Here is a 26,215-nt window from a genome sequence, read left to right as displayed (position 1 = left end):
TAGGTGGGGTTTTTTGAGAGAGAGAATATATGTGTGTGTGTATTTGTATGTGCACATATGTAGGCATGCTAATTGTGGCTTTTCCAGTTATAGAATTATTAGACAGTTAAATTTCAAAATTTAGTACAGTTCAGAGAATGGGAAAATTGTATCATCATAGATACAACCCCTTCATTTTACAGAACTGAGTATAAGAAAGGGTGAGTGACTTGGTCTGCCAGAGAGAGCTTTTGTTAAACTCATTTTTTTTATTTTTTTAATTTAATACTTGAAACCAGGTCCTTTTTCCCAACCCACTTAGACATCTCATTGATATACACATGTCTGGCAGACCAAGTAAAACACTTAATGACATTTGCTTGCTGTCAATACCTTTTTGGAATAGTACTTTGTGTCCTTATAGTATTGGCTGTAGAGATAATTATGCATATACAATTATTTGAGTGGAATGGTGTGTGTGCTTGTATGCATGTGTGTGTATATATGTAAAACTAAAACTTCAGTTCAGTTTTATTAGAAGTCTTAGAACTACTTGGAGAGGTGGAGGAGATCTTAGAAATCTGAGGCCAATTGTCTCATTTTACAATTAGAAAATTGAGACCTGGATAAGCATTTATACTAAAGAAATGGAAAGATCATAGATGTAATGAATTAGAAGAGAATTTAGAACTCATCTAGTTCAATCTATTAATTTCCAAATGAAGAAACTAGGCCCAGAAAAATGTAATAATTTAGTCAAGGTGACCAATGTGCTAAGAAGCAAATTTAGGAATGTTTCTCAAATGAAAGAAAAATGCTCTGTATTGGCTGAGATATGTCCCTTTCTCCTTTTCCTTTCTCCCTTCCCTCTGGCCTTCTCTTCCTCCTCTCCTTCATTTCCTCTCTCCATTTCCTTTCCCTCATTTCCTTCCCCTTTCTCTTCCCTTTTCTTCTTCCCTTCCTTCCATATTCTTTCTCCTTAACCCTCTTCTTGTCCTCTTTCCTTTTGACTTCCTTTTTCTATTCCTTTCCTGATTTCCTTCTCCTTTAACTTCCCTCCCTTCCCACCTCATCCTTTTCTTTGGAACAATTCCTTTAATGATAAGTTCAAAACATTGAAAAACCCTATTCTCCTTTATTCTAAAGGTACAATATCACTATCCACAATTCCTGTGGGAGAAACTTTTGAAGCTAGGGTTGCACATTTTTGTCAATATTTTTGACAGAGTTTGGTCATTGACAGTTTGCTTTCAAAATTAAGTTTAGGAAAAAAGATTGAATCATCACCACATTAACATATATGGAGTAATTATTGTGCCCAACGCCTTATATCAGATATTGGAAATGATGAAAATAATAATAGACTGGAAGTATGAAATCTTTGGTTCTCATTTTGCTTCCACTAGAGACCTGTGACTTTTCAAAAGAAATTCAACAGGGTGACTAGGTGGTGCAGTAGATAGAGCACAAGCTCTGGAATCAGGAGTACCTGAGTTCAAATCCGTTCTCAGACACTTAATAATTATCTAGCTGTGTGACCTTGGGCAAGCCACTTAACCCCATTGCCTTGCAAAAACTAAATAAAAAAATGTAATTCAACCCCTTTTGTGCTTTACTTTTATTTTCACTGATCAAAGACAAAATGTTGCTTATTAACATTCAATTGATAAAAACTAAAAGGAATCAATATATTGGTATCTATGTCCTCTAAAAGAAAATTAAATATATTTAAGTTATCAATATTATTTTTAATATTATAATTATTATTACTATTATACTATTGTAAATTTTAAAAATCAAAATAAAAGCTTAAGAAAAATCAACACTGTCTTGTATCATATTAGTCTGTAATCTTTCTTTTCTCTATTTTTTTCAGACTGTTCATCTTACTTTAGATTACCTAGAAGTTTCTAAAAAATGTGATCCAGTAATATGATCACTCATAACCCTTAAGTTCCAAGTGATGTATCATTGTATCATTAGTTCAGTCAGAAGGTAGACATAAGTAGGTTCAGAAGACCCTATCTCACTAAGAGTCTTTGGTCATTGAGAGAGACCATTGCCTAACTAATAAAGTGATCACGCCAAGGTTCCTAGCTTTTTTACATAGGACCCACTTTGCCAATAGTTTATAGATCACTGTTAATAAATTGTTATCTTGCCCTGGAGAAAACTGTGTCTTGGCCTGCCTTTGTTACAATTTTATTAGCATATCCTCAAACACACTCAAGAAATTAGGTCAAGTTACATATGTGCTATGCTTTGGTTCTTAATTTGCTCTCCATTTTTCTCCAATTAACTTCTAATTAATTTGGATTTGAACTTCATAAGTAAATGATTATCATCTGTTATCCATCTTCCATAATGATGAGTGACATATGAGGAAGGGCCATCCATATATGTGTGCATATATGCAGACATTTATACACATATACATATGTATACACAAGTGTATCTTGTCTAATTCTATTTGTTTTTGAAAATAGGCACAAATATCTCTTTATACAAGGGATGGGACAAAAGACTGTTTATGCTTCCTTCTATCTTTTAAAATATAACATTAAAAAATGTAGATGTGAAATTTAGTGCAGTAGTTCTAACATATTAGTACTTATTTGTGACCTATTCTGGACATCTTTCTACTCTCTTACAGTTCAAGGATAGTCAGGCTCCAATAACCTGAAAACATGGATGATAGGCACATATGAAAGAAAATCTTCAAAAGTTATGGATAGAGGTATACTTTCAAAATTTTTGAAAAGTTCTTAGGACTTTTTTCCCCCCTCTGAAATTCTACTTTACATTAGAGGGTAGTAAGTTTATGGAATTCCTGAACTTTAAGAAGTTAAAAAAACTTTGAAAATATAAGCCATTTCATAAGGGGATGAAACAAATTCTTGAATGACAGCTTCATAATAAATGTTTTAGGAAAATTAGGATATTTTAAAGATAAACCCTAATCTCAGAAGACAGAACAAGAATGATCTTCTTACAAAAACATCTCTTGGTACCATTGTGAGAAATAGTCAAATTGAATATCTGGCTAAAAAGTCTGGTAATTTTTACTTTTTTAAAGTACTTTCTTTTGACTTTTCCAATGATACTGGCTTTCAACTGCAGAGATACTGGAGTTGGACAAAAATATTAAATTGGCAAATCTAATTCAGCTTTAAAAAAACATAATACATAAATTACGATCACATTAGGATGATTACAGCTTAGGAATGACAGTCAAAGGTAATGAGGAACAGACCTCTTTTCTAGAGAGCAAAGTAATTATCTCACACAGAGTAGAAGTTGGCTGTAAATCCGAGACATGCTGCTTGCCGACTTTTTATACATAACTGGTGTTGTTATGTCATTGTTATGTTACTTAATGACACCAATTATTTAAAAATTAAGCACATGGTACTTCATGACATTATATTTATTGTATCTGAGTAGAGCTGATTTCTGTTTCCCCTTAGGGCTAGGCTGTCTTTCATAAATTTTTCCCATGCTTTTTCTATTTTCTCCTGGGCTGTATTTTTTTTAATGCTAACTCTTTCAGTGGAAATCTCAGACATAAAAAATTAAAAAGGTCAATTTTATGATGAAACACAGGAGCTTAGATATTCTAAATGGCACCCGAGACTCAAGAAGCTAATTGCTTTTTTACAGCACAACTCTCTTAAGTGCTCACAATGCAAATGGGTTTAAACGGAAGCTAGAATGTGCATCTCTCTTCTGTTTCAAGGCCCACTGGGACTTATTGAGAAGAGTGATGCTGTAAAAAATAGAAAATCACCTGGAGCCTGTTAAAATTATAATCGAGTAAAACTACAATTATGACAGTCTTAATCCATCTGTCTCTCTGCATCCACTTCACTTCTCATCACCTGTCTGGTCACAGGTGTATTCTAAATGGAGGCAGTGATGGCAACATCCCACCATTCTAAAAATCAAATTGCAATATACATCTATCTCTTTTCTTGGTTATCCTGATGGCGCCAGTGAGTTCATCAGTTAACAAAACAAATTAAGGTCCTATACAGTGAGTAACTGAGAAAAAACTCTAAAAAAATAGCTAAATCTCCTTAATAGATGACAGTCTACTAGAGAAATGTTATCTTCTATTGTCTTGTCTGAACAGAAATTTTAAATATCCCATTGTGTGTGTGTGTGTGTGTGTGTGTGTGTGTATGTGTGTGTGTGTGTGTAGGAGTGGTATTGAAAATAGCACTAGACTCTGTCAGTAGATCTGGGTTCAAATTCCATTACTATTTGTATGACCTTTGTAAATCATTTAACTTTTCAAGAAGTTTCTTCATCTATAAAATGGGGTATTTATACAGTGATGCCATTAAAAGAAATCTGAATTTGGAGTCAGAAAAAAAGTTCAAAATCATGGTTCTACTACCTTGTTTGATGATGCATAAGTTACTTCACATCTCTATGCCACAATTTCCTCAGGTGTAAAGTGAAGGGGTGCCTCTACCATGCTACTATCTAGTGCCTCACTTTGCTCTAAGGAAAGTATTTATTTAAAGTTTATATTTATCTAGACCAATCGTGGGACCAATGGGAATCACTAATTCATCTATAAGGAATCCTAGGGATACCTATTGATTTAGTTTTTTCTTTAGGTTTTTTTTTTTTGCAAGGCAAATGGGGTTAAGTGGCTTGCCCAAGGCCACACAGCTAGGTAATTATTAAGTGTCTGAGACCAGATTCGAACCCAGGTACTCCTGACTCCAAGGCCGGTGCTTTATCCACTATGCCACCTAGCTGCCCTGATTTAGTTTTAAAATGTAATTTTATCTATGTGTTATTGTATTTTTTCATTTATTTTGCCAAATATTTTCTAATTATATTTTAATCTGATTTTGGAGGCACAGAAGAATATGGAAATGCAATGTATCAATTTTTGACACCTTTAATCTAGTCCATAGTAAAACTCACTAATGTTTATAAAAATAAGGTAGAAAGGGTACTTTAGAAAGCCTTAATGTTAATACCAGCTATTGTATATAAATGGGTACATATGTGACTCAGAATCATACTTCAGTATTAAATCAAAGTGGATTGTTAAAGTTAGTTAAATGTTAAGTCATCAGAATGCCATACATTTCTGGGGACAACTCTCCTGTGATAAAACCACTTAAAGTATGCACATGATTTTAGTTTCTTAAAACATAAACACTTTTCATTATAATTCCACTGACAAAGACTTTGTTTCTAAAATAGTTTTATACTGTTATACTATACTATATTTAATGAGTCATTAGATTAAACACTTGAAAGGCTAACCAAGTATTAAATCTGATATACTAGTTAGATCCTAATTAATTAAATTGTGATATTCATCTGAAAGCAGGTATTATTTTGTTTTCCTCTGTTTCGCACTCTATTTTTTTGTAATTTTTACAGACTACTTTCAGTCTTTTAACCTATAGTTTTTAGGTTATGCTTTCTATTTCATTAAGAACTCTGCAGAAATTCAGACTCTAATTCTGCTTCCACTTCAATCTGCTTGCCAGAGATTCTAGAGTATTTTAAATTTATAAAATATTATAAAAATGTTGAAAAAATCACTATTACAATTCCTACTTCATAAGAAAACTGCAAAATAGCAACCTGCAAATGACTTTTTTAAGGTCACACAATGAGTTCATAGCAAAACCAGTATTTGGAATCAAAGATTCTATATCCATATTCTGTGTTTATAGCCCACTGAGATACTTTTTTGCTAAGTCCCAGGTGAACTTGCTTGGAACACACATTCATAAAACTGACAAACAAATGAAAGAGTCCTAAATCAATCCTTGCTCTGCCAGCTATTGTATAAGCTTCCCTTCACAGTTTTATTTCAGGCCTCTTGAACTGGACAAATATTAATATGTGATTTTAACCCATAAAATATTGTTTTATACTATTTTATCACATTTACAAACAATTTTCAAACATGTAAATGAAATGCAATAAAAGTGAAAATAATATTTTAGAAGGCTTAAGGCCAATATTTAAATGAAACATTTCATTCCTTCACTTAAATGAAATATATGCATGTTAAAGGCTATGTTATGCCTGAAGTTCAATTTATACTTTATTTATTTATTTATTAATTTTTAGCCATGTTAAGGTTTCTAATCTGAATACATTTTCTAGAAGCTCTTAAGAGTTCAGTCTTCAGACTCAAACAAACAAGAGCCTACATTCTAGAGAAACTTTAGATACAATTTTAGAACCATTGTCTATTGTCAATGAAAAATAATGAAGGGGGCATCTAGGTGGTACAGTGGATACAGCAACAATCCTGGAGTTAGGAGGACCTAAATTCAAATCCAGCCTGAGATATTTGACATTCATTAGATGTGTTCCCTTGAGCAAGTCACTTAACTCCATTGCCCCACCAAAAAAAAGTCATAAAAAAAAAAGAGAAATAATGGACTAGAAGAGATGCTAGGAGATCTAAGTTGATAAAACAATTTCATGATTTTCAAAAAAAGTAAAAAGGGATAAATTCCTGAAACTACACATAAATTATATGTCAATTTTTAGAAAATTGTTAGGTCATTAATTAGAAAAGAATGATGTGATCACTAAGAGCAAACATAATTCTGGTGTCCTGTGAAGGGAATTTATAACAATAGAAATTTATAGAAATCCAGAAATACTTATGAGTCAGATAAACATGTAAATAACGAGTGACATTTCTAATTAGTGCCCAGATATCCCCAAATGAGCCAACATTCTCCAGTATACCTCTGGATCAGATGAGCTGATTAATGAGTAGTGCTTCATTTCACAGTAAATTTGTTCTTTTTTGAATGTGGTAACTATTTTGGTCTCTTAGGGAAATGACATAGATTAAATTTAAACAGAATTTTAGCATGATCTCCCATAATATTCATGTGAATAAACTGATGAAATATGGGCTGAATGATCAAAAGATATTGATTAATGGATTGTGCTCATTCGTTCACTGAATAATATGACTGGGATTTGATAGTGTGAAATAAAGGAAATTTCTATTGAAAGGGAATTATGAATTTAGGGAAAAAGCACTCTTCACAATAGGGATATAAAGCATCATATGTACAATGAGTAAATAAATGTTCTCAAGTATTTTTTAAATGTAGGAGAACAATGTGAGAGCTTAAAAATATAACCATGAAAGCATGAGGATATATTGTCAAGGAAGAAGATGAGATCTAGAGATAACCAAAGAACTAATAGATGGGGAGCAGGTGAAATTTGGGAAAGCTCAGTGAGTAAGGTAGTACAGATCCTTTGGGAAACAAAGATGAAATAAGAATAGGGGATTGGGGGAGAAAAGATGAGATGGGGAAAAGAAGGCATAAACAGTGAGTAGGAAGAAGGGATAAGTAGTAGTAACATGAAAGATCCAAGTCTGAAGATGTGGAATGACTGGGGGAAGACCCAGTAGTAGGGGACTGATTTTCACATAAGGATTTATTGAGCATCTACTATGTACCCTAGTGCTTTATAAATATTATCTAATTTGATCCTCACAACTCTATGAGGTAAAGTGCTACAATTATTCCTGTTTTATAGTTCTGGGAAATGAGGTAGGCAGAGATCAAGTGCCTTCCCTAGGATCACGATAGCCAGATAATGAATTCAAACTCAGTATTTTCTGATTCAGAGCTCTATAGATTGGGCCGACTAGCTTCCCCCAAGCAACATTCCAGGAAAACATCCTAGATATTGCAAAGACAGCCTAGAAAAGGTGAAAAACTATATGAAAAAAAAGAATTGAGTCAAATGAGATGTTTGTAAAGTGTTTAACACAGGGTCTGGTATGCAGTAGGTCATACACAAATGCTTATTCTCTTCCCTTCTTCCTTTTCCACAAGAGATTGACTGGGGATCTTTTGGCAGATATTGCAAATGGGAATTTAAGAAGTATACAGAGTTTGGTAATCAAAAAATGTGGGATATAAAATGTAATAGAAATCTTTGGAAGCTGTTTCAAAAATGTTTATGTGTGGGTTTTACAAAAAATGAAGGCATTTTACATGTTCACTTACTTTTGCAGTATACTATTTAGGAATGTACATATCGATGATGAAGTTGACACAATCATTGTCAGAGCTAGCTCAGTATTTGGGAGGCTCTGAATGAAAGTGTGGATGAGAAGACGTATTAGGCTGTCCATCAAACTGAAGGGCTTCAGAGCTGCTGTGCTGACCTCACTTCTTGTATGCCTATGCAACCTGGACAGTCTACCAGTATCATGTCAGGAAACTGAATTATTTTCATTTTGAATTGTCTTAGGAAATTCTGCAGATCATCTGACAAGATAATGTACCAGACACTGAGGTCCTCTCTTGAACTGATCTTCTAAACATTCAAGTCCTACTAGAGAGAGTACAATTCTGATGGGCTGGCCATGTTGGAATGCCAAATGGACATTTGCCTAAAAGTCTATTTAATGTAGAATTCACACAGGGCAAGCACTCACATAAGAAGTGGTTTCTCTGAAGAGTTTTATTATCAGTTGTGGGACATGGAGATGCTGACACAGGACTGTCCTACATGGCTCTGTACTCTATGAACAAAGCAAAATTGCAATAGTTCAAAAGAAATGTGAGATGCCCAAATTTAGACTATCTCCACTCCAAATAGTTCATGTCAAATATTTGTTTTTTCTTTTTTTCATTTTAATGGAATTTGTAGAGATTATTTTGTATTTTGTATTTTGCATTTAACAAAGAAATTTCCCAAGAGTCATAAATACAAAATCACATTTTTCAAAGAAAAATAAAATTTCACTGGCCAGAAATCTAGGTTTCATTGTAAAATCAGAATTGAAAGATAGTTGACAGTTTTACTATCCTTAACTTCCCTTTTTAAAAATTTTTCTTTAGTTTATTTACACATTACTAAAATTTTCATGTTTAAGAGTAAACATAATACCTCCTCCCCCCAAAAAATATAAAACCTCATGGGAAATAAAGTAAAAGCAAGAGGAAATAAATATGTTTCAGTCTGGGTTCTGGTATCATCAGCTCTGTCTCAGTGGATCACTTTCTTTATCATAAGTCCATCATAGAAGTTACTTCGGTATTTTTCCACAGTTGCTCTTGCTGATTGTAATTCCCTCCATCTATTCCTCCCTACTATTATCTATTTTATTTTCTCTCTCCTTTCACTCTGTCCCTCTTCAAAAATGTTCTGTGGGGCAGCTGAGTGGCGGCAATGGACAGAGCATCGGCCCTGGGGCCAAGAGGCCCCAAGCCTACATCCCACCGAGGGACCCAGAAACCACCTGGCCTGGACAGGCCACCCAATCGCAGCACCTTGCAAAAAATAAGAAAGAAAATGTGTTATATCTGACTATCCTCTCCTATGATCTAACCTCTCCCTCTATTAACAACATCCCCCTTTTCTCCCCCGTCTCTCTTCTCCTTTTTCTTTTAGATGTCTATACCCTATTGAGTGTATATGCTGTTTGCTCTCTGAGCCATTTCCAATGAGAATGAAGGTTCCTTCATTCCCCCTCACCTCTTCCCCCTTCCATACCATTACAAAATTTACAAGAAATATCTTTTATATGAAATGTCTTAGCCTATTCTACCTCTCCCTTCTCTTACTCCCAGTACATTTCAATTTCACCCATTGATCCCCTTTTTAAAACATAACATTCAAATTAAACTCTCTCCTATGCCTTGTCTTCTTATGTTCCTCTTAACTACTCTAATAAATGAGAAGGTTCATATGAGTATTATCAGTATCATCTTCCCATGCAGGAATACACACAGTTCATCATCATTAAATCATTCATAATTTACTCTTCTTGTCCACCCTCTCTATGCTTCACCTGAGTCCTGTTCTTGAAGATCAAACTTTCTGTTGAGCTCTGGTCATTTCAACAGGAACATCTGAAATTCCCCTGTTTCATTGAAAGTCCATTTTTTCCTGGAAGAGGATGTACAGTTTTGTTGGGTAGTTGATTCTCGGTTGCATTCCAAACTCTTTTGCCTTCTGTAATATTATATTCCAAGGCCTATGAACCCTTAATTTTGCTGCTAAGTCCTGCCTGTGTGATCCTGACTGCAGCTCCACAATATTTGAATTGTTTCCTTCTGGGTGCTTGTAATATTTTCTCTTTGACTTGGGAGTTCTGGAACTTGGCTATAATATTCCTAGGGGTTATTTTTTCTTGCGGATCTCTTTCTAGGGGAGATCGGTAGATTCTCTCAAATTCTATTTTGCCCTCTGTTTTCAGGCTATCAGGACAATTTTGTTGTAGAAATTCTTTAAAAATAAAGTCAAGGAGGGGCAGCTAGTTGGCGCAGTGGATAGAGCACCGGCCCTGGAGTCAGGAGTACCTGAGTATAAATCTGGCCTCATACACTTAATGATTACCTAGCTGCTGTGTGGCCTTGGGCAAGCCACTTAACCCCATTGCCTTGCAAAAAAAACTAAAAAAAAATTGAAGGCAAGGCTCTTTTCCTGATCATGGCCATGGTGATGATGTGCACTGAATAATATGACTGTGATTTGATGGTGTGAAATATGGGTAATTTCTATTGAAAGGTAATTATGAATTTAGGGGAAAAGCACTCTTCAGAATAGGATATAAAGCATCTGAGTAAATCTTTCCTGGATCTGTTTTCCAGATCAGTTGTTTTTTCAATGAGATATTTCAAATTTTATTATAATTTATTCACTCTTTTGGTGTTGAATTATTATGTCTTGATTTCTTACAAAGTCATCAGCTTCCTTTAGCTCCATTCTACATCTGAAGGATTTGTTTTCCTCAGAGAGCTTTCTTATCTCTTTTTCCATCTGGCTAATTCTGATTTTTAAAGCCTTCTTCTCCTCAATGACTTTCTGAACTGTTTTATCCATTTGGCCTAAGCTGGTTTTTAACATGTTATTTTCTTCAGTATTTTTTTGGATCTCTTTGACTAAGCTACTGACTTCGTTTTCATGTTTTTTTTCTGAATCTCTCTCATTTCTTTTCCCAATTTTTCTTCTATCTTCCTTACTTGATTTTTGATATTTTTTTGAGCTCTTTCATAGCCTGAGCCCAACTTCTATATTTCTTGGAGTCTTTAGATGCAGAATCTTGGACTTTGTCATCTTTATTTTTTTGCTTTTTTTAAGTTCTTTTTGCAAGGCAAATAGGGTTAAGTGGCTTGCCCAATGCCACACAGCTAGGTAATTATGAAGTGTCTGAGGCCGGATTTGAACTCGGGTACTCCTGACTGCAGGGTCGATGCTTTATCCACTGTGCCACCTAGCTGCCCTGACTTTGTCATCTGAGTGTGCATTTTGTTCCTCCATGGGACCAAAGTAATTGTCCATGATCAGGTTCCTTTTTTTCTGTTTACTCATTTCCCCAGCCTGTGCCTGGTTTTGGAGTATTTCCTGAGCATCTGAGTATTTTTGGGACACCCTGAAAGGACCTCAGTATGTGAGGCTCTGACTGTTCTCCTCATTTGTTGAATGACCACAAGCATACCCCTCTGTGCTGGGGTTGTGAGGGTGGGTCCCTGCTCTATTGGGGGCGCCTAGACTGTGACCATGGTCTGAATATGGTTAAATCTCCAGAGTCCTGTCCCAGGGACAGAGGACAGACCTTGACAGTCTCCCTCCTCTCCCTTACCTTCTGTGGTCTGAGCACTCAGGGCGCAGCTTCCTGGAGGCTCCTGCTCTGAGGACCACGGCCATGCTGAGGGTCTAGGCTTCAAGCTTGCTCTGGCTGAGGTCTCCCTGCTGATCTTCCAAGGTTTGCTTGGTGCTTCCTGGGGTGCAGGTCAGGAAAGTGCTTCTGTTGCTGGGAGCCAGCACTCCCAGGTACCCTGGAGCTGTTCCTGGGAGGCTGAAGTTCCAGCATGGTGCTGCCCCTCCAACCCCATGGAACAGTCTTCTCATTATTTTTCAGGTTTTCATGGGCTGGAGAATTGCCTCATGGGATCTTTCTGTGGGTTCTGTCTCTTGATAATTTAGTTAGAGTCATGATTTTAAGGCTTTTGAAATATTCTGGAGAGAGCAACTAAGAGAGGCTGTACTCCTGCTGTCATCTTGGTTCCGCCCCCTCCATGTGAACTAATTTTGCCCAATCTGTGGTAGAACCTTCCAACCTCATATTGGTCTGATCAGCTGCAGTTGGACACATGTACATGGATTCTGACATACAGATATCATTTTGGTCCTCTTCAAATATGGCAGATAAGAATCAATGTATAGGATATAGCAACAAAGTTTCTTTTACAAAGGGATGAATTAACTGTATATGTCTGGTCCTTGGGAAAACTGCCATATGGCAGGTACACACAGATACAAATGGATATCTAGACAAATTGGTTCTTAATTTGTTGTCCATGAACTTGTATGAAAAAATACATGTTTATTTTCACGCATCTCTAGCTGAAAGATATCATTTCCTTAAATTATTAAAAAATATTACTGGAGCGGCTAGTTGACACAGTAGATAGAGTACCAGACCTGGGGTCAGGAGGACCCAGACACTTAATAATTACCTGGATATGTGAACTTGGGCAAGTCACTTACCCCATTGTCTTGCAAAAGCAAAAAAATATTATTTTAAGAAGAGATTCGTACATTGCACCACATTGTCCAAGAGGTCCATAATACAAAACAGTTCATCTCTTATCTAAAAGATAGAATGCTCAAGAAGTTGGAGACATAAAGAAAACCAAAAGATTGATAGAAAGACTTGGAACAATAGAAGGCAGCATGATGGAAAACCTTCAAGAGAGGAATGAAAGATATGAAGTTTGAGGACAACTGTTAGAAAAATGCTATTTAAGTTTAATTTATAATCTTTTATATTGCCTTAACTTGCTTCTAAAATTTTAGGAAACTCGCTGTTCATTCCATTCCCTGACCAACTATTCATTCCTTAATTCTCTTCAATCTGAATATTATCTCTAAAATTCAACTAAACCATTCTCTTAAATTTTACCAATGGTCTAAACTTTGATTTTACCTTTCTTCTACCCTTACTTTCCTTGACCACTGTTACAGTTCCATTTCCCTCTCCTTTTCTTGTTCATCCTCTTTTTGTCTGATAAGTAACCATAGTTCAATCAAGAATTCATCCTTTTCTTTATACACTGGCAAGTAAAGTTACTCCTGTAGTTTCAATGGTCCTATTAAGTTCTAGTTATCACTTCTAATCACACATAGGATATTTCTACTTGAATGTCCAGCTCCTTTTTCCAACTCAATAGCTTTTCCCATAAATTGTTTTTGTTCCAAATTTGACCATTTCATTTGATGTCACGTCATCTTCTAGACAACCAGACTTGAAACCTCAGAAACATCATTTACTTTTCTCTTTTTCTCATCTGATCTGGCCAGTTCAAACTTCTTTCTACATTTCCAGTATCTTTTTTGCATTTATCTTTCCTTTTCCACTCATACTGCTACCATTCTAGGTTAGTCTATAATTACGTCTCACTTGATTTACTGCAATAGCTTCCTTACTGATTTCGCTGACTCCATTCTCCACCCTACCCAATCCTTCTTCCACAAATCTTCAAAATAATCTTAAAACCATGAGCAAATGCCCATTGCCTATAGTATAATTTTTAAAAAAAGTCCTTAGCCTGACATTTAACAATAGTGATAGTTAATATTTATATAAAGTTTTTTTATTGTCCTTACATTCATCACTATCCTCATCTTATTTTCAGTCAATAATCATTTATTAGTATCTATGATATTCCTGTGCACTGAGTTACTATTGGGGATTTAAAGACAAAAGTGAAGTTCTAGCTCTTAAAAAGGCCTATATCCTGCCAAGTGACATAACATATTCGTGGCATTTTAGTATCACAAATAAAGCATTTGAAAGACATTAGAGGCCATCAAATCCTATCCTCTAATTTGCAAATAAGAAAACTGAGATAGAAAGAAATTAAATTAAATTACTTTCTCAGGATCAAGGCAGGATTTGAATTCAGGTTTTCTTGACTCCAAGTCCATTATTCTATATGACATCAAATAGATGCAAGGTGACTTTTTTTTGGAATCAGGGAGTGTGTTTTTAGGGGGGAAAGTTTTATATAGAAGCTGGCACATGAGGTAAATAATGATGAACAGGAAATGTATATCAGACATGGGGGAGAGCTAGTGAAAAAATATAGACTTTGAGACATGTTATGAGGAACAGTAGGAAGTAAAATTGCCTGGATTGTCAGTACTTTTGAGTAAATAATGTGAAATTCAGCTAAAAAGACAGGTTATGACCAGTTTGTAAAACACTTTAAAGAACCAAATACATTACAGTTGCTCCTAGAAGCAATGGGGGAAGAAGGGGAAGGAATGGACAATGGATTTTATTAAATAAGGTAATAAGATAGATTGACCAATAATATAGAAAAAATTACTTCAGTAGTTCTGTGGGAGCCAGATTGCAATTATAAGCTTGGACCTGAGAGATTAGTTAGAAAAAAATTTTTAAATGGTCTGGTCTGAGAAGCGATGATTCTGAGTGTAAGCACTCAACACTTCTGATAGACTCATGTCATTCTTTTTTATACTTTTCTTCCAAAAGCTGAGTTAACTAGTATCATTGTCTACTAATGTCAGTATCTTTAGGAAGATTATCCTTTTGGATATGCCTATTTTATATGAATTGTTTGGAAAATGTAAAGGGCCTGACAGAAATTAAACTTAGACAAACTTCTTACACCATATTCCATGATAAATACAAAATGTATATGTGATTTGAAGATTAAAGTAATAATATAAAAATTAGAATTAAAGAAGGTCATGTATCTTTTATAGTTATGGGATGGGGATAAATTCTTAAAAGATTGATGCATTTACAAAAGACAAAAGAGAAATCTTATTAAGCAATATTGAAAAGCTTTTCTACAAGCGACAGAAGTGAATTTATTTTAAGAAAGATACTGGGGGTGGCTAGGTGGCCTAGTGGATATAGCACTGGCCCTGGAGTCAGGAGTACCTGGGTTCAAATCCAGGCTCAGACACTTCATAATTACCTGGTTGTGTGGCCTTGGGCAAGCCACTTAACCCTGTTTGCCTTGCAAAAACCTAAAAAAAAAAGATACTTATTGGGAGCCATAGGACCTGACTGATTAAGATTTATACATGTATATTATTTATTTATCTGGTCAATATGTTAATAAAACAAAATATTTATAGAATTCTTAATTGATCAACATTTATATTAAAATTATAATGGAAGTAGAATGTGTCCTATATTTGCATAAAATGTATTATTATTATTTACTATACAACTTCCTGTGCTAATGTTTAATCCATTTAAAAATATCTATACTTTGAATCAGTGTTTTTTAATATGGAACTATTTTCTCAGAGCTGAATCATATTTTTTTGATGTCTGTCTCCTGAAAAAGTCAGTTTTCCAGATTCTGAAGGGATACATTGAGGCTGCCAATTGCCTTTCAGCAGAAACATATCCAAAATATCTCAAATAAATCAAAATATACTCTTTTAATCTGTGCAATAGCATAAAAATAGGAAAAGGATAAATTAGATTTGGTCTCTATCGAAGGATATTTAGTTACTGGAAGTACTAGAAGAATTATTCTATTGATTCAACACACATTTATCAAGTGGCAGACTGATATAAAGGATAGAAAGCTATCTTCAGAGAACGGAAGATAGAACGAGATGTTTTCTATGTGGCAGGCCCCATGTTATGTCCTGATCTTCACCTTTAAGGAGATTACTTTGTAATGGGGTAAAACCACAAATGAAAGTTAACTGAAACACACCAGAGGTAAACCAGGGAACTTCCAACCTAAGGACAAAAAAAAAAAAAAGAAAAATTTGAAGAGTCAGCAATGGAGTTGAGGAAGCTATCATTGACCCAGATACTTCATTAATCAGAAGTTCTAGGGAGGAAGTCATTACTGGGAGCAGAAATAAGGGGACAGAAACATTTTGGTTCTAGGACTAGAAGCATCTCCAAGGTGAGGAGATAGCCAGGGAGAATAGGACTGGGAAAGAAGTAAGCAATCGTTGGTTCAGAAAGACATGCACCCAGAAAGACAAATCTGGCCCTGAAAAATTTTGGCTGTACACCAGTCACTTAAATTTTCATCATCCTAGGAAACTAAGATTATTCATGGTAAAGTAGTTGTTGGTAAGCTTTGGGAGAAGTATACTCAAGGAGAGTTTCCCATACCAAGGAAAATACAAATCCCAGTATCTAATGCTTACCCTTTATCCTTTCACCTTTGCTCATGCTGTTCCTAGAATATAGATTCCCTTTCCTTTTGTTGTTGTTCAGCCAAGTCTTCATGATCCTATTTGGGGTTTTCTTGGTAAAGAAATTGGAGCGGTTTGTCATTTCCTTCTCTAACTCATTTTACAAACTGGAACAAAGAGGGTTAAGCGACTTGCTCAAGGTGACACAGCTAGTAAGTGTCTGAGGATGGATTTGAACCCAGGAAGATGAGACTTCCTGACTAGTTTTGTTGTTCTACTCCCTGAACCACTTTTCCCATTGCCATCTGTTGAATTCCTTGTACCTAAAGGTACTAATTCAGGTTCTACCTCCTTTGTGAAGCCCCTATGTTGAATGAAAGTGATCCTTAACTATTCGTGTTTCCTGTGATACTTTTTTTGCAATTGTCTCATTCTTTCTTACAGCAGAGTTATTTGTGTTCACTTTCTCCCCCATCACATTGTAACCTCCTGGAGAAGAGAGAATATATGTCATCAATCTTGGTATCTCCAGGGTTTATTTCACCAAGCACTTTCCACAGGATGGGTACTATTGAATTGTTTAACTGAATCCATAAAAATGGGAAATTAGATGAGACCAAGAAGATCAACTATTGAAAATGTCACCCTAACTAGAAAAATGAAAACCTGTTAATTCAAAGATTAACTTTTTAAAATATTTTTTTATTTTCCCATTACTACAATAGTCTTATAAATGTAAACATACCCCCCCAACTCCCACAAAGATAGAAAAAACCTCAAGAAAAATTGAGAGAAAAAGAAAAAATATATTTCAGTCTGTGTTCAGATACTATGAACTCTGTCTCTGGGATGGATCATATTCTTTATCATAAGTCCATCAGAGAAGTTGCTAAAATATTTTTTTCCCACAGTTGCTATTACTAACTGTATTTTCTTTGATTCTATTCCTCCCCACTCCCATTTATTCTATTCTCTTTCTCTCCCCTTTCACTTTGTCCCTCCTCAGAGATATGTTGTATCTGACTACTCTCCCACAAGCTTCCCTCTCTTCTATCACCTACAGCTTCCACCCCTCCCCCTGCCCCCTTTCTCTCATTTCTTTCCTTTCCTTTTTCCTCTAGGAAATCTATCTTCTAGGGTAAGATAGATTTCTAAACCCTGATGAGTAGTACAATATAAAGATGGAGTCAATGGATGTAAAAAAGACTAACATATAAAGGACAAATAATATCAGACTACAAATTATGAATTTTAAAGGCATTGCCCCATTTTACTGATTGAAGGCTCTTTATATTCAGGTTCTATTCTGGGGGGGGGATCTGCCTTTGTGTTGAGTTCAAAGAAAATCTATGAAAATTGGTTGGAAAATTTTAAATGTATAGAATGTTAAAAGATTTCATATAATCTGACATTCAAAAGAGTAGGTATATCACATACTGACTATGTTCCTAAAAGAGTAGGGACATTGCCATATCTAAACTTTGGAATTTCTCCCAATGGTTCACATCAAATTATGCATCAGGATATCAATTGCATGCTTCAATTCAATATCACAAGATCACAATTCTGCTACATCTTTGGAGGCAAACTCTGAAAGTTACTGGAACTTAAAAATTTATCACTAAGACCTATAGCCTGGTGAGAAACATCTCTGAACTTTGCAAAACTGGTCTGAAGAGAACAGCTATATAGTTGATCAGGAGTCTTGTTCTCTTTGAGCCTGGAAGTCCCTGACAGTTATCAAATCATGGAAGATCATAGAATAGGTATTTCATAAATATGTAAAGAATTAAACTGAATTGTATGGATCAAACAACCATTTAAAATTTAAAAAAAAAACTTGAACCACCATATTTGGGGGAATCACTTCCCTTATCTAGTCCAATTCTTTTTGCTTACTATCATGCTTTCTTCAATTTTGGATGGGATCTCTATGGAGATAAATTGAAAAGTGAATAAACTTTCTGTTTGGTGTTCTCCTATCTCCTCATTCAGAAGCCTTTTCCTTTCTTCTTGGCTAAGCTCACTACCACTTTTACTGAGGGCTTTTCCTGTGTCTCAGTCACTATTTTCATGCCACCAGCTGAGAGGGATGCTGATAAATGGAAGATAAGATTATATGGGTTCAGTCAAGGGGTTCATGAATTTCTTTTTTTTCAATATTCTGATTATTATATTCAATGTAATTGGTTTCCTTTGCAACCCTTTTGTATTTTACTTTTATAATTTAAAAATATTATTCTGAGAAGGGTTCTAACATAAGCTTCATTAGACTATCAAAAGGGTCCATGACACCAGAAAGGTTAAGACTCTCAGGGACAGAGAATGAGTCATCTGACAAAGTGCTTGCATTTTTCCAGGTAACTAATGTCCAGTCACCTTTAAGTCCTCAAGTATAAAAGACATGGGAAAAGAGGGTGGTGCTTACCCTACTTCAGAACCTCAGGTGTAGGGTTACCAGGCTCCTAACATTCAGAAGTCAGATCTCTTCTGTCAGGTGCTGGCTGCTTGAGCTCTTTCCCTGCAGAGAATACCTGCAAAGCAGCTTAATGTCTTTCAAATACCAGATCAATGCTTGGAGTTAGTAATTGAAAATATTTTCAAAGAGAACATAAAATTTGTTTAAATGCTGGGTAAATCCAAATTTTCCATGAACCCTCAAATCCTTAAATAGGGGATAATGGTGAAGACTATGGGAAGTGGAGGTGGTGGCTATCCGATTAGCCAGTGAAGAGTTCCCCAAAATAACACCTATAGAAAAATAGCATTCATTTATATCTAAATCTTCTGGAGACTAAATCATTTCCTGTAGCGGAGATGGAGAGTGCAATTTATTAATCTTTGACAGACCACAAGGTATTGTCTATATTGACAATCTGTTTTGTATGGGCAGTCTGCAGTGGCAGCAAATCCTATTAACCTGGTCAAAGTCAAATGAAGATATTAAAAGAAAAACAGAACAGCTATTACATGCACCATTGAAAGAACTCTGTATCCACTCCCCGCCCCTCAAAAAAAAGGTTAGTATACATGTACTTCATGATAGAAATCATATTATTCTATGAAACAAAGCCTTGCATTCTTCCACTTTGTGTTCTTTAGGTTTTCTTTAATTCTTTTTAAAATGGTATTAAATCTATTGGTACACTTAGCTGACTGTGCAAATATAGTCTTCATTCCTGTCAATAAATTTTTATGCTAATTTTCTGGGTAAAAAATCAATTTCATGTGAGTAGGAATATTGTGGAAAGTGGCTAGATTAAACTGTGGCTTAGGGCTGCACATTTTCTGTACCAAAAAAACCATATGGCCTTCTGTGTGTATAGACCACTCTAGAGATTTACTGTAATTATATCATGATGTGCTTATTGTTATGGATTCAGCAGCCTTTCTTGCAACTTTACCTGCTTTGTTCAGGAGCAGCTGCTAGCTTCAAGCTGTTGCCTGCTTCCAGGATGAGAAGCTGAATGAAGGAATGCTTTCTAGGGAAGATGCCTTCCAAAGCAGAAGCAGCAACAATGAACAGATTCAGTTGGGGACCATAAAGTTGACTGGGCAAAAGACTAGTAATCAGCCTATGCTAATTTGCTAGAACCAGTTCCAATTCTGAAATCGTACTGTCTACCAAATTTATACAGGAAATAGGGGTTGAGATGAGGAGATTTCATAATTAGAAATTCAGGGTGTAGAATGCCAATTTTTTCTGTTTGTTTTTTTAGGTTGATTAAAGATAATGTAGGAGAAACCAGGGTAACCTACTTATTCACTAGATCTGACAGGAGGGCAGAAACATTTGACACAGTCATGAGGCATCCCTGAATACTTTGTAGATTTTTTCCTGTATTCATTTATCTTTCTTACTTCCTATTTTCTACTTCTCTCCTGATTTTTCTTTCTCTTCCTCTCTCTTTCTGTATTTTTATTGCTTTCTACATTTTAAAAAAGACATTGTCTTTTTTCTTTTTTTCCTTTATTAATTTTTCTGTCTTCCTTTCTCCATCTCCTTTAATTTCTATGTTTCTTTCTCTTTTCCTTCTCTGTTTCTTTCGATTCTTTTCTCTATTTCAATTTCTGTCTGTCTAGTTCTAGATATATTCATATTTCTTTCTTCTCTTTCATTTCCTCCTTTTTGCTCTATTCTGAAGTCTTTTTAAAAAATATTTTGATCTTTTCCTTTCTCTCCTTTGACTTCTTTCTCTCTGTATGTCTTTCTTACCTTCGATCTCTATATTTCTTTCCTTCCCTCATGACTGGCCCAAAGTTGACATTGAACAAATAAGACTTGTTGATCTGGAGCACATAAACTCACTCTAGCTCTCATTTTTTCCTTTTGTAACCCTTGATAGAAAGTTAATGGTCTAAGTTTCATAAACTTAGTTGTTGTTCTGTCATTTTTCAATTTTCTCTGACTTTATGTGACCCCACTTTTTTAAACTTTCAAAATTTTGTAGTCTAGAAATTACTTTGCATTTAAAAATAGTTTAAATTATTTGTTTTACTTTTATCACAAACATGTGCCCCTTCAATATCTTTCAAATTTGTTAAAATAAATTTCCTGTCTTTTGCCAATGGTTAAAGAATATATGTGTTTGAAAAAGACTGAGGAAAACTAGGTTCCACATCATATTTCCTATTGGAATTTCAGGTTTGTGTCTTCCTGCTGCTTCTCCCTCCAAAGGGTGAGCCAATTAGTAGGAACTGTCAATGGAAGAAACACTGGAGGCTTCTTCACTCTGATGTCATTTTCTTGTTGCTTGAAATGGCAGCTATTTAATATTTTATTGACTAAACTCCTCTGGTGTAAATTCTAGATGTGACAATCTGATCAATCTTTTCCTGGGCAGCCCTTTATTTCCCTGTGCTATATAATAGCCATGTAGGACCATCTACTTTCTCTAGACCCCCTTATTTCCTGTTTCCTTTTCTCCCTAAATAATATGAAAGTATATATGAAAAATATTATTAATTTCCGTATTTAAGTACTTTAGTTGACCATCATCATATTGATTTTCAAACAAAACCATTCACAGACATAGAGATGTTTAAAGCACTGTGCACTATGCAATGGAAGAAAAGAGCCAGTTTTGTTATTCAGTAAATTTAAAACAAGCAGGAGCTAAAGAACTGTCATAAGCTTGTGACTCTATGGTTTATAAAAAGGCGCAAATGAAAAGCTCACATTGTATCTCTGGGAACATATAAAACAAGACTGCCCTCATCTACAGTAGGAATCCATGGTTTTCTAATTATGAAATTATAATTCTTGGTATAAATGTAGAATTTAAAATAACAGAAGAACCTTCTGAATTCTGATATCTAATATGATATAAAATTCCTAGTAGGGAAAGCCAAAATATATTCTATAGATCAATGGAAAGGCATTAGATGCAAAGGACTAGGTAATTTGAAATGTTGGTAGTCACATGAAATGCAATGAATGTCCCAATTTTTGTGTTGATATCTCTTACTATATCTCATACTAACTTTTCAACCTTAACGAGTGTAACGAATGTGTAAAGTGACTATATTCTCTGCAATTACCATAACGAGACTGCCAACTTTTGTTGGCAGGAAATTCACCACCTTAATTTTGTTTTCTTAAATTTAATTTCCTGCTTTTTTCCTCCTCCCCTACCTCCATTTAGCTTTTGTTTGTTTTTGAAGATGATAATGAAAGGAGAGAAAAGATCACATTCAATAGGGAGAATGTAAGCACTTTTACTTTGGAAACTCTTTAATTATTAAACCAATTATATGCCCCCAAATGCTTTCTTTACAATGCAGATGAGAAAGACTCCACATTTATACTCCTTGTGACATCACAAACACACAGAAAAGAAATAATGGGAAAAGAACAACTAAAGTTGTGGGGCAAATTAGTAGGTATTGGGGAGTCTGGGCATGTCAGTGCAGGGGTCTATGCTTTTTATTCCCTCAGATTGGTAGCTACTACTACTGACATTTCTGTCAAATAATTACTTGAGGTATTGACAGGTCAAATAACATATCCAGTTCATAGGAATAACAGGTCTGGAACACAAGTCTTCTTGCCTCCAAGATAGGATCACAAATCACTTTGCCGTGCTGCTTCATTATAACTAATTGTAGTATCCTTTGAGATTTACCAATGTTTTCTAGCTGAGATACAGTTTCAGTGATAATAATAATAATAACGATGATGAAATTCTGAGATTTTTTCTGAATGAAAAATTTGGGAAAATATTAATATTTTTCATATGTATCAAGTTCTAGATATTCATTTCTTTATTTCAAGGTATATAATGCATATCATCATAACTACACTCTTTTTCCCAATTTTGATCCCTTGAAGAAACAGTTCAACTTTTTTTTTTGTTTGATTGTTCAGTCTTTGACTTTGTTTATTTGACTCTTCATGACTCCATTTGGGCTTTTCTTGGCAAAGATACTGGAATAGTTTGCCATTTCCTTCTCCAGCTCATTTTACAAATGAGGAAACTGAGGAAAGTAGGTTTAAGTGACTTACCCAGAGTCACACAGTAAGTGGCTAAGGTCAAATTTGAACTCAGACTTTACTGATTGAATATCCAAAAAAGTTGTGAACCATGCTGAGATAATAAATCTGGGAGACTAAAAGAAGGATGACATCTTCAACAAGTTTAGAACAGAAGAGGTTCAGGGAAAAGAAAAATGTTCTGTTTTGGTCATACTGAATTTGAGACAACTATGGAATATACAGTTTTAAATGTCTAATAGGAAGATGTAGGATCAGAATTTGGGGAAAATATTGGGGAGAAATTTGATAAATTAAGTGGTGATATTCAGAGTTATATAGCTAGCAAAGGTTTGAAGCATAATTTGAACTCAGGATTTCTGATTCCATCCATGCTGCCTCTCTGTAAATTATTTTTACTCTCTGGGACTTAGTTTCCTCATCTGTAAAGAAGATGATTGAAACTGATTATTTCTGAGGTTTCTTATAACTTCAAAACTATGATCCTATGAAATTTAGGGTAAAATATTGTGCCCAGATCATTATAGAGGAAAGCAGTTAAAAAGGACAAAGATCAAGACAGGTTAATGCTAATAGTACTCTGTTCCATATCCTCATTTAATCAGAAAAGGTTACTGGCAAGGGTTGAATTTGAAAGAAAATTTGAAGAGGTAAAATGGAAAGTTGTTCTATAATGGAACAGAGGCTTGGGAGAGAGTGATGGGCTTGAGAGGATGAAGCAGGATGAGAAAAGGTTAGTTTGTCTGAACTCACTTACAGCAGAGGAGCTCTTTTGAGGAACTTTGAAGTCAAGAGCAAGGATTTTGATTTTGATACAGAAGTGACAGGAAGAAAGTAGAGGATTTGGAGAGGTGATATATACATAATGGTAGGAAGGGAAAATTATTTTTGGTAGCAGTATTTTGTAGTATTTGGAGAGAAGAGAGTTTGGAACTAATGAAGCTGGTAAAATCAAGTTCACATAATTCAAGAGTGAAATGATTAGAGTAAGGTTCAATGTTTAGTCAGTAAGTGTGAATAGAAAAAGATAGATTTCAAGGTTATTATGAAAGGAGTGTTGATAGAATTTGTGGACAATTTGAATGTAACATAGGAAGTCAGTGTGAAGTTAAAAACAACTCAACTATTTTTATTCTTGGAAAAGGTGATAAAATAATGTCTTCTCTCATAGACTGCCTGAATCCTCCCAATTTTTACTTTTTCATTGCTAGTATCATAGGTAATAGAGCTTGACCAGGAGTCAGGAATATGTAAGTTCAAATATGGTTTCATTCACTTACTAGTTATCTAATCTTGGGTAAATCACTTCATCTTTGCCTCATTTGTAAAATAAGGATAATCAATAGCACCTACTTTCCATAATTATGAAGATCAAATGAGATAATTTTGGAGTGTTTAGTACAGTAGCTGACACATAATAATAGTCAAATATATCCTAATGCCCATAATGTGAAAGGTGAAAATTGGAAGGATTGAAGGGAAAATAGGAAAACCCGCATCTTTGGGTTAATAGGGCAATGAATATTATCAGGGCAGATTTGATAGAGTGATTGAGAAGTGGTAGATTTCTAAGATGTGTATAGAAAGATTTTATAGTAATCATGATGAAAATATTATAGTAATATAAAGAAAAATTACAGCGTAATCAAAGAGAATATTGATAATCTAGAATTAGAGCATAGATCTAAACTGTAAAAGCATAAGATAAGGATCAGATGCTGAAGTGAAACAAAGAGGTTGAAGTGAGGAAGGAAAGAAAAGAATGAACAGTGTCCTGAGAGGTTTATTATAATATATATATATATATATATATATACATATATATATATATATATAAAACTAGTTCAAAGATGAGATCTATTTCAATGTGAGTGTTTACATTTTAGAAATTAGCTAGTGTTATGAATCAGATTGATTTGATTATCTAAATTTAAGAAAGTGATAGAGAAAGTGTTGATAATGAAGAATAAACTTAAAACAGATTCTGCATTATTCCTGGAGAACTGGTTATTAAACATTTACCAGCACACCACTGATCTGGTCCCTGCATGTAAAGAACACTTGAAACTTTAGATAAGACATCCTTCAGGGCTTAAACTGCTTCTTCCATGCCTTTCTGCAGGAACAGTTTTATTGTCTTGGTGGCTGCTATATATATATTGGACTGGGAAAGTCCATTCTTAGGAAATAACATGGTGGCAATTTAAAAGAATGGAACACATGACAAAGAATGGCAGAACAATAGACATGGCTTGGAGACTAACTGAATATAGTTAATAGGGAAAAAAATCATCTAAGTTTCACACTCCAAAGACTGGGATAATGGTTAAATCATTAAAGTACATGAGTAAGTCAAAACATTAAAAAGAACTTTGCTCAAGAAAAACTTATGAGCCAAATAAAGTGAGATTTATTTCCATTTTGTAGTTGAATATATAAAATTTAGAGAAACAGTTAGTTGACCAATAGGTGTTTATTTAGCAACTATTATTATGGCAAGAAAAATACAAAGAAAGTCAGAGTCTCTGTTCTCAGGGAGCTCATGGTCCAATGGAAAGTGAATTACCCATGGTCATTTTGCCAAGAATTGCTCCATCCATCTGGGCCTCAAAATCAAATCTCCTCACTCTAAGTTTACTTTTCTTTTCTCTTGTGTTAGGAAACCACTGGAAAACTTAATACGTTTAAAGGTCAGTGTATAGTAAAGTGCTTCAAAACTAAAAACTGAACTTCAAAACTTTTGGCCAATATAAAAATACTTCTTTCCTCTTACCCATATCTTTTGGGCATCTTGACTATAAGGGGGCTAGTTTGGTTCAGTCCTATCTTGGGGTTTCTTCCTTTCATTTTCTGTGTGTCATGCAACCTTTTCTCACTAAGGTCTTTGGGGGTCATGATCCTTTGAAGCCTTGCCTCCAGGCTTTCCTTGTTGGATCTTCAAGGATAATATACTCCTCCCAGATTCTCCTGGACTACCTATGAGTATCTATTTTTTCTTGCTTTATTTAATGTGTTGGAAACAGATTAGGAAAGTACTTTACCAGAACTTAATGGTCTTAAATTAAAATAAAATTAACTTCTTGTATACATAATTGTCAAGGTACTGAGCACTAGAATCTGAACCTAAAATATCACCAGTGCAGCTATAGAAGAAGCAGGTACAACTTCCCAGGCTAATTACCACTGCTCCTAAACTTGTATCTGATGCAAGCCTAATTACGTGCTGGATATTGGTTCATTTAATAAATAATGGGGAAATTTTACAAAGATTATCATCTAGGCTGCTTCTAGCAACAACTGTTTAAAATGACCTCAAGATAACACAATTTTTTGGGAGGGGGGGTTGAGGAAATTGGGGTTACATAACTAACCCTGAGTCATATAGCTAGTAAATGTCCAGTGTGGATTTGAACTCAGTCCTCCTGACTTCAAAGCCAAAGTTCTATCCACTGCATTACCTTGATGCTCCTCAAGAGAGCATTTTTAATAATAGAGCACACTTGAATTTTTTTAGCAGATATAACATAGCTTCCCAATAGTTTAGAAAATTAAAAGTAC

At 34.8% G+C, this 26,215-nt stretch overlaps 1 protein-coding gene and 1 long non-coding RNA gene across 3 annotated transcripts in view; one reads left to right on the top strand and one right to left on the bottom strand.

The window, feature by feature from the left end:
• Nucleotides 1-26,215, bottom strand: part of NKAIN2 (sodium/potassium transporting ATPase interacting 2) — a 1,359,833-nt gene that overhangs the window by 158,116 nt on the left and 1,175,502 nt on the right. The gene's annotated exons all lie outside the window — the stretch shown is intronic.
• The window catches only part of LOC141487910 (uncharacterized), a 154,375-nt gene continuing 147,230 nt past the window's right edge, over nucleotides 19,071-26,215 (top strand). For both annotated transcript variants that reach the window (XR_012468542.1, XR_012468541.1), the window contains exon 1: nucleotides 19,071-19,184. This is a non-coding gene — a long non-coding RNA (uncharacterized LOC141487910). The remainder of the gene's footprint in view (nucleotides 19,185-26,215) is intronic.

The sequence above is a fragment of the Macrotis lagotis genome, chromosome 5 (genome assembly GCF_037893015.1).
Source record: "Macrotis lagotis isolate mMagLag1 chromosome 5, bilby.v1.9.chrom.fasta, whole genome shotgun sequence".
In the NCBI taxonomy this organism is placed as follows: domain Eukaryota; kingdom Metazoa; phylum Chordata; class Mammalia; order Peramelemorphia; family Peramelidae; genus Macrotis; species Macrotis lagotis.
This window is presented reverse-complemented; position numbering and strand designations above follow the sequence as displayed.